Here is an 8968-nt window from a genome sequence, read left to right as displayed (position 1 = left end):
TGCTGGATACAAATACGCAGAGAATTCTTTGCCCCCACCGGGTCTCACGTGAGGCACAAACCCATGTCTCCATTCTCCCAGCTCAGGACCTGTGACTTCTTTACCCTCACCCCTTACCCACCACACTACCTTTTCTCTCACAGCCTGGCTAAAGGGCGAAGGGAGAACACTCAGCCCCTGCTCTGCCACTTGCTGGCTCTATGACCTTGATTCAGTTACTTGATCTATGTGAGCCTCAGTTTACTCAGCTGCTAACTGAGAAGTGGGAAGACCTAGTGAAGTCACGTTAGCAACAGACCTGACGGCCATGGAGACATATTCAGTGTTCAGGAAATGTGAGTTCACTTCCTTCTTGCACTGGTATGAGGTGAAATTCCTCAGAGGTATTTGCATTGAACAGAGGGGATTCTGAGAGGTTTGGGAGCCAATTGTGGGATTCCAGTCACCAGGATTAGGTAGCCGGGATCTGTTGGAAGAGGGAAATGATCTTACCCATCTTATGCAATGGGAACTACCACCTACTCCGCCTACAAATAGGGCCCCTTCCCAGCCGTATCAGCAGCCCCACTCATGGATGCTCCTGTAGGAGATAGCACCAGGAACAAAGTGGGAAGTATGGGCAGGCATATTGCTTTTGAGAGAGTAATTCAGTGGCAGAGCTGCTGTGGGAGAGGGGCCTCCCTGGGAATGGAGGGGCCCTGCCAAGAGGCTGCAGACAGCTAGGGCTACTGGTGACAGAATTCCTGCTCTTGGTTTGAGACTGAAATCAAGGAGCTCTCAGATGCTTTTGGGTAGGGTGTTTCTAGGTTGGTGACTGGAATCTTTGGGCAGCTTTGGGGTCTCTTGCCTGGGACTGGATCTGGACTTGAGGCCAGTGCTGAGTTTTTACTTCCAAGATTCTCAGATCGGCAAGTTGAGGCATTTGTGATTACCAGACTTGTGATTTTAAATTTCAAGTTTCTACAATGTTGAAGTTTCTAAGATGTTGAATGAAGTTTCTGCTCCCAGGATTCTGAAATATCCCCTGTTGCTGAGGGCAGCTGTACGGGGTAGGAGAGGGCTCTGGTGTGGGGGGCACATTGCAGCCTCTCAGATCCTCAGTCCCTGGTGAGGATACCATGGAACACCTCCAAGTAACCTTTGTCCTTTTTATCAGTGATGGAAGGATTCTGAGTTGAGACATTTTTGGTCCTTTCTTGAGGTCAATGAGAAATAGATTATTTAGGTTGCAATTTCAGTTCTGCCCGTATGCCACATTTCCTGAAATACCTTCAGATCTGTGACTTGAGTTGCTTAAGTGCCTTTGTGCTTCTCCTGAAAATGTCTGCCTCCCAACTCAATTTCTCTCTGTGGTCAGCTCCATTCTCTCCTAATGCTCACCTACTTCTGCACTCATTGTAAGGCATGGCTACCAGCAGCTCCAAGCTCAAGTCCAAGTACAGGAAGACAAACCAGTGAAAAGTACCCTGGAGCCACACAGGCTGATTTTGAATCATGACTCTGGGGGTTTCTGGCAGTGTGACTTTAGACAGGAGAGGAAGGGGCTTCTCCACCACTACTAGTTTGATAAAGCTCAGGGAAATATTTCAATTGGCACTTCCTTCAACCAATCACTGTGTCCCGAGAGGTAGGGTCGAGTAAGAAGATGCACCTCCCATTTATCCAATGGAGCTGGCCAGAAGGGAAGGAGAAAAAGTTCTCTAAAAACAAGTAGGAGTAGGGGGTGTTGTAGCATAGATATGGCCACTTGGCAGGCCTTAAAATAAAGGCATAGTTTCATGAAGTACCCAAATTATGATTTACTTGGTGCACCCTGGCCTATCTCACTGAGAGCCCTCCAACTGCTGTTGACACCCTGAATCTGGGAACTAGTCCCTCATGGCGTCCTCCGGAAGCTGTCAAACAAACTCAGAAAGAGTTTGGAAGCTCTGCTGGAAATAAATGATTAAGATTTATTTAAGGGTCTTTGGGGTTGTAAACTGGAGACACAACTAGGCAATACCCAGAGTGTTCTGAAGAAGAAAGAAAAGCAACGAGTTCTTAGAGTAAAAAGTATGTTTTTGAGAAGAATCAGTTCTGCATTCTTAGCGTCTGGATTGTTCCGAGGTAGTAATCCTCCAGACGACCGGTGGTGTCGATAATGGATGTCAGGTGGTTTGAATATGTGAGCATTCTTTCTCTAGTCCTTCAAGGGGGTAACCAGAGGGTTATGTACGTATGATGTACATCCAGGCATTGATGCAGGACTGGAAGGTTCAAAAGTTTAAGTTCCCAGGCTAGATAAAACAAGAATAGTTTTCTCAACCTACCTGATTTTAGTAATTTAGCAGCTTCCGTATAGTGACTCCATTTAATTTCTATACTCCATTCCTTGGGGGCCTGTGCCACCCACAACTCTCCTGAGACTGTGGCTTTGCCAGCCCCAGCCCCATTCTCTTCCTGACTACCACCACCACCCTGGACTGGAGGGCGTATGCGGGAATGGTCCCTGAGGCTCTTTGCTTTATCATCCCATCCCAAGGGTGAGAGAGACTCTTCTCCTAATTCCCTACCAGCTTGACTAAGATGTGGCTGTAACTTTTGAGGTACCGTAGGAAGCAGAGAAGAGTAACAGAAGATTTTCATGATTCCCTCCCTCACCAAGCCCCTCAGCTGTCCTGGCAGGAGCCTTCCTGCAGAACTTCCACTTCTGGGAAGGCCCAATATATGTCTTCCAGCGTCCTCCTTCCTAGAAGAGAGGAGGAAATTGCTCTCCTCACCCAAGACTGCCAAAGCCTTCCTTTCTTTTCCCAAGATCAGCCTTTCTCAGGTGAACAGCAGTGCAGAAATCTGTTGCTTTCAGGTAAAATCCTTCCCCCGCCCAACTAAGTGTCTGGTTTTGCCCCATGTCCCCCAACAGGACAATTATATTAAGACTTACGACACTTTGTGGGACATCAGATGCCCTGTCCAGGGAGACCTGGGCCAGACACTCCATTCATTTTGACTCCTTTTTTCCCCCATGAGATGAAGTCTGTCCCTGCTCGTTCCTTCCCACAGCCTCAAGTGTCTCTCCTATTCCCTCACAGAATGAGCTCTGGCAAGTACCCACGCCTGTAAGAATTCAGCTCCAGCTAAGAAATACCCTCCCCCAGATAGAGCATCTAAGCCTCAGACTGAAGGTGACTCTGCTGTCTTGCCAAGAAAATAGGTGGGTGGGTATTTCCTTTATAGCTAGGTGACTGAAGGGCACATTCAAGCACTGGCCCTGAGCATAGGACAAGGCCAGTCAAAGGGGGATGACATCTCCACAAGCTCAGTGCACAGCACTGCACTCAAATCATCACCCTTCTCCTCCTTCGCTTGCCACTGATCCCTCTGGCCCCAGCCTCCGTCCCCTGGACAACCTCTGAACTGGGCCCTTGCCTCTAGAACACCGCCATCCCCTGCCACCCTGCTGTCTCTGTGATCTGTAAGAACAAGGAGATCTGCCCTTGACTGTGTGCCGACTTGACGAGCATCATCTCCTTCAAGCTACCACAGCTCTGTCCGAGGAGATCTTCTCTCCAGTTCTGACGAGGAAATCAGGGCCTCCTCATGTTTTCTCAAATGCATAGTCACTGAGGTGGTTTTTAAAATTTTTTTTTTTGTACTAATTTTATATTCTGTTTAAAAAATATATATTTTCCCATCTTCTAGAAAACTCATTCATGCAGCAAACATTGACTGAGTACCTACTATGTGCCAGGCACTGTTCTGAGCACTGGAAATATATTAGAGAACAAAACTGAAAAAAAAAAAAAATCCCTATCCTTGTGGAGTGTAGAATTTAATGGGGAGAGACAGAGAATAAATGAATAATAAAAATATACAGGACGTCAGATATCAAGTGCTATGTATGGAAAAAATAATGCAGGGAAAGGAATTCAGAGTATGAGGGAGAGGGTTCCATTTTAAAGAGAATGGTCAGGGAAACCTTCACAGAGAAGGTGAAATTTGAGCTGTGATCTGAAGGAGGCGAGGGGGTAATCAAGTGAGTGTCTGTGGGAAGAGCATCTCGGGCAGAGGGAACAGCAGATGCGAAGGGCCTGAGGTGGGGGTGTGCTAATGTCTTTGGAGAAGAGCAAGGAGGCCAGTGTGGCTGAATATGAGAGAGAAGAAAGGGAGGTGATGCCAGAATGATATATGGGGGTGCAGGTCATGCAGGAACTTGTGGCCATGTAAAGGCCTTAGCTTGTGTATTCAGCATCATGGGGAGCCAGTGCAGGATTCTGAACAGAAGAGTAACGTGAGCTGATTCAATGGGTCTGGTGCTGTGTGGAGAAAAGACAATAAGGGGACAGGGGTAGAAGCAGAGAAACTAGTTAGGAGACCATGCAATAATCCAGGCAAATAAATTCTCTATAAACACAATTTAAATATCTGCAGAATAGTTTACCCTACAGATTCACTATAATTCATTGAACAGATTCCTTATGGATGAGCATTTAGCTTATTTCTAGCTCTGTCTTTATTATAGAAAACACTCTGATAACATCTTTGTACCATAAATCTCCGTGTCTGTGATTATTTCTTCAGACAAGTTTGCTGCCTGGGTGTCACTTTTCTAAGGTTTTCGATCCATAACTCCAACTGACCTTGCAAAAGAGGGCGCCACTTTCTACTCCCACCAGCAGTGTGTGACGTAGCACATCTGCCCTGAAGCTATGTAGTAGGTGTCCAATGGATGTTGCGCTGTCCTTGTGCTCATGGCCAGGTCTGAGTGCACATCTTAGGGGAAATCCCTCTTTTCTGAATAACCTGGCATGGTTCCAAAACCCTTTCAGGTCCATTTGCTTATTTAAAGCTCACAAAAATCCTGCTGTCCCTGCTTTATAGATGAGGAAACTGAAGCCCAAAGAATAACGCTTTGTTCCAAATGCTTTATGTGTATCACCTCATTTAATCCTTGCAACAAACCAGTGAGGTTGGTGCCATCAACATCCCCATTTCACAGATGCAGTCACTGGTGCAGGGTGTCAGAGCTGGGATGCAAGCCCTGGCTTGCAAAGCTGCTCTCTCAACCACTCCCTTGCCCTGCCTCAAGCTAGTGACTCGCTTGGGGCTTCATAGCTAGAATGTGGTAGGGCCAGGAGTCCAGCCAGATCCTGGCTCTGCAGCCTGAGTTTTAAGCCCCAGCAGGATGCCACTCAATACCAGAAACCCCTCATTAGATCTCTGCCTCTTCTTTCTAGTCAAACTGTTCTTGGTTTCTTGTACCTGACTGGGGCTCCTTCCTTAGACCCACCCTTGGCAGCTTTTGGAGACCAGACTTTGGTAAAAGAGCTCAGATCCCAGAACTGAGAACATCAGAGCAAGGAAGGCCCTTGAACTCCTGGTCCAACCTTTTCTCCTTTTTACATTGGTCAGGAAGATGGGAACCAAGGGCCAAAGTGGGGCAGTAACTTGCCCAAGGTTCCACAGCTGGTGGGGATCAGAGTCCATGGGGCAGAAGGAGGCCAGCCCAAGGAGCTGGCCTAGGTCCTTCCTAAGGGCTCCTCTCCAGGGAATATTTAAGAACCATGACTGTTACAACCCTCTTCAAGGGCCCTTTGCTGATGGGCCCGTTTACTTGTGAATTATTAATGAATCCAAGCCTGTAACCTGCTGGGCGGGGCTCGCTCACTTAAAAACAACCTGCTTTATGGGTAAAAGGGCTCTGGAGTCTAAGAGGGGTAGTTCTGGGATCCAGGACTCAGGATGCTCTGGTAGAGACAGGGGGCGTGGGGGCAAGGATGCTTCATGCCAGGGAAAGGACTGGAGGAGGGGACTGAGAAGGGGAAATGGGACGAGAGGTCAAGGAGTCATGCTTAATAAGCCTCAGAGTGTCCCTGAGAGACTGGGACTTTTATCCCAGGTTTACAGATGGGAAAGGCTGAGGTTCAGAGAAGAGGCAGCACTGACTTCACTGAGCTTAAGCTCTTTCAGCAACAATCGCATCACTTTCACATGCTCACACCCCCATTTCTGTGACCCCTATATCCATACACTTTTCCTATAGGATAAAGATTCAAGACCTGCCCTTATGCTATGGCTAGACCCGAGTTCAAGTCATACTTGGTCCAAGCCTAGTTTTCCTCATCTATAGGATGGGAGAGAAAGCTACTATGGAGCTTTCTGGAGAATTTTGAGGAGGTTTTACTAAACAGATATTTATTGAGGGCCTTCTTAAGCTGACAGGTAGTACAGGTGAAAGCAGTCCATGAGGTCTTCACGGCCACTGAAATATTCGGTGAGCCCAGTGATATGTTCTTGCAGGTTGGGGAGAAAATGAGGGGGGAAAGCAGCCCTGGTATCTCCCAGGCACAAAGCACCAGGAAACAGGTCCCCAGGAAGGGGAGGAAGGAATCTGGGACTCATGATGCTCTCCTGTCGGCTCAAGGTGGAGATGGGCAGGGGACCTGAGCAGGGTCATCTAGATTGGGAGGTGGAAATAATGGTGACTCATAGGCTCCCCAGGATTGGGACTGGGCCAGAGCTCCTGGGGGCTAGAAACTGCTTGGTGGAGCCTTTTGAGGGATGGGCCACTTGGATGCTCTGACTCACCATGTGAGTGGCGCCAGCATCACTGCCAGTGTTGTGGTGTGGGGAGAGTTCCAGCTCCAAAGACAGATTGGCTGCTTATCTTGCTGAGCCTCAGTTGTCATCTGTAAAAGGAGGGGAATAATAGCATCTACCTCACCACCACTGCCGCCACCATCAGAGCACCTACACAGCACTGTGCTACATGCCATGCACTATTCTGCACATTTTACATACACGAATCTTGATCCTCATGGCACTTTGTAATAGGCAATATTATTATTTCTATTTTATTGATGAGGAAACTGAGGCTCAGGAAGGTGGTTAAAAGTGAGCATTAAATGAGATGTTTGTTTTACACTTAACATCTGTGGCACATAATAAGCCTTTGATGAACATCAGTCATTGTAATCATTACTCTGAGGGAAATGGTAAAGTGCTGGGCTCAGTGTTAGTGTTTAGTGATTAATCAGGCACTAACACAGAGATGTCTGGCCAGGCCTGCCCTCCAGAAGCTCCCAGTCTGATGGCAGAGACAGTCACGTACAAACCTCACTCCACCACTACCAAAAACAGACCGTATCAGCCCAGGATGATAAAGGGGCTCGGGCAATGTGTGCCCAGGAGGCCTCTGACACAGCCAGGGTGGGAGGGTTTCCTGGAAGAGGCAGCTTCTGAACTGAAACCTGCAGGGTGAGTGGGAGTTTTGGCATATGGCAGGTTCTTAAAAAGTGTTGGTCAAATGGAGTAAAGATTTACCTTGAAGTTAATGTAGCATAAAGCTTCAGAACCTGGTCCCTCCCAAGGTTCTAGGAGGACCCTGGTAATTTTACATTGGTAAATTTGTTGTTGTTGTTGTTTTTTAAAGAAGCATTTTAATTGCAATTTCCTGGATTGACCGGTAGTTAAATGAATAAATAATAAGTGACAAAGGAGAAAGGTGTGTTCCAGGCAGAGATAACGGCATGTGCAAATACCTAGAGATTTGAAAGTGCATAGCCCCCAGCCTCATCACTCAGGTTACTGTTTACAAACGTTGCTGATCTTCTCACCAGCTCTGTGAATTCCAGCTGTCACGAGGGTGCTTTTGCCCACCTCCATGCTTTAATCCATGCTGTTCTCCCATATGGTGCACCCTTTCCATGACTTCATTGTATATGCATAATATAAACTTTACGGCTCAACTGTGTACCCACCTTCCCCAGACCCCTCCAGCCTATGTAGCATTTTCCCTTATCTGGATTTCTATAGTTGATGGTGAATTGTTATCATAGCCTATTCCTTATAGTTAATTATCTTTTCTACGCCTATATCTGAGAATCCCAGAGGTGGGATGATCCTTGCAAGTGAGCATCTGGCCTCTGCTCACCTGTGGGTAGGAAAAGAACTCACTACCTTTCCAGGTAGGCTATTTAGATCGAAACAGTAATCCCCTAAAGCTCTCCCCTCTGCCACCAGGTCCTATCTGCCTGGTTCTCCAGGGACCTAGTCTAAGCTCTTTTCCCACCTGCTTCTGCAAGTTCCTCCTGTTTCCTCTTCTAACATCCTGGAGCTCAGAGCTAATCCATGGGCACTGGAGTCCCTCCTCCTTCTGTCCCCTGCCTTTGTGAAGGGACAGCTCTAATGGCAGCCACGTGCTCTGATGAGTCATGGTTAAGAGCATTGGGCCCTAGGGGTGGTGGCTAGTTAACTCCTCATGGGCCAGTGGTTCTTTCTGCCAGGAGACCAGATGGGCTTCACCCTTGGACCTAGACATACCTCAGGGCTGGGCACACAATGGGCAACCAAGGAGTGTTATAGATGATGCCCACATAGGCACTGGGTATTCAGGAGGAAGGGGACTAAGGGGGGCAAGTGGTAAGAGTGTAAGCTTTGAGTTCCAATCACAACTTGCCATTTACTGGGTGAGTGGCCTTGAGCAAGTCATATGAACTCTGTGCCTCAGTTTCTCCATCTGTAAAATGTCATTTACGGGGATTATCGAGAAGGCAAGTGTGACCTGCTGGTTTGCAGGGAGTAGTAAACTGCCACGTTATTTTCTGCTTTTTTTTGTCTCCTCAAACACAGTCACACAGTGGCAAGTGGGTGGGATTAAAATCCAAGCCTTACTCTGGAGGCCGGGACTTTCTCTGCCTGAATGCCCCCCACCAATGAATGCAGTAGGATGATGAAGGGCTCAGGTGGGGGCCACTGCGAGGCAGGAGCAGTGGAGGAGGGGAGAGTGACAGGCAAGTGGACCTCAGATCTAGCACAGAAGAACTTTCTGGCCCCAAATAGGTGGGGCTGTGTGAGGAAGGAGCGAGCTCCGGGTCCCTGGGGGCTGCGCACATAGGGTCCTGGGGCATGGGCCGCCGGGGGCTCTCACCTGTCGGAGCCGAGAGTTGGGGCGCAATCCGCATGCGGGTGGCGACTGTGGCTCCACTGCGCG

At 48.1% G+C, this 8968-nt stretch overlaps 1 long non-coding RNA gene across 1 annotated transcript; it reads right to left on the bottom strand.

The window, feature by feature from the left end:
• Window positions 1-3834: 3834 nt before the first annotated feature.
• LOC107196202 lies at window positions 3835-8968 on the bottom strand. The gene is made up of 3 exons (XR_001517571.2): window positions 8906-8968; window positions 6565-6665; window positions 3835-4292 (listed from the first exon to the last, which is right to left on the bottom strand). It is a non-coding gene; the product is annotated as an uncharacterized LOC107196202 (long non-coding RNA).

The sequence above is a fragment of the Pteropus alecto genome, unplaced genomic scaffold, assembly GCF_000325575.1.
Source record: "Pteropus alecto unplaced genomic scaffold, ASM32557v1 scaffold25, whole genome shotgun sequence".
Classification (NCBI taxonomy): Eukaryota; Metazoa; Chordata; class Mammalia; order Chiroptera; family Pteropodidae; genus Pteropus; species Pteropus alecto.
This window is presented reverse-complemented; position numbering and strand designations above follow the sequence as displayed.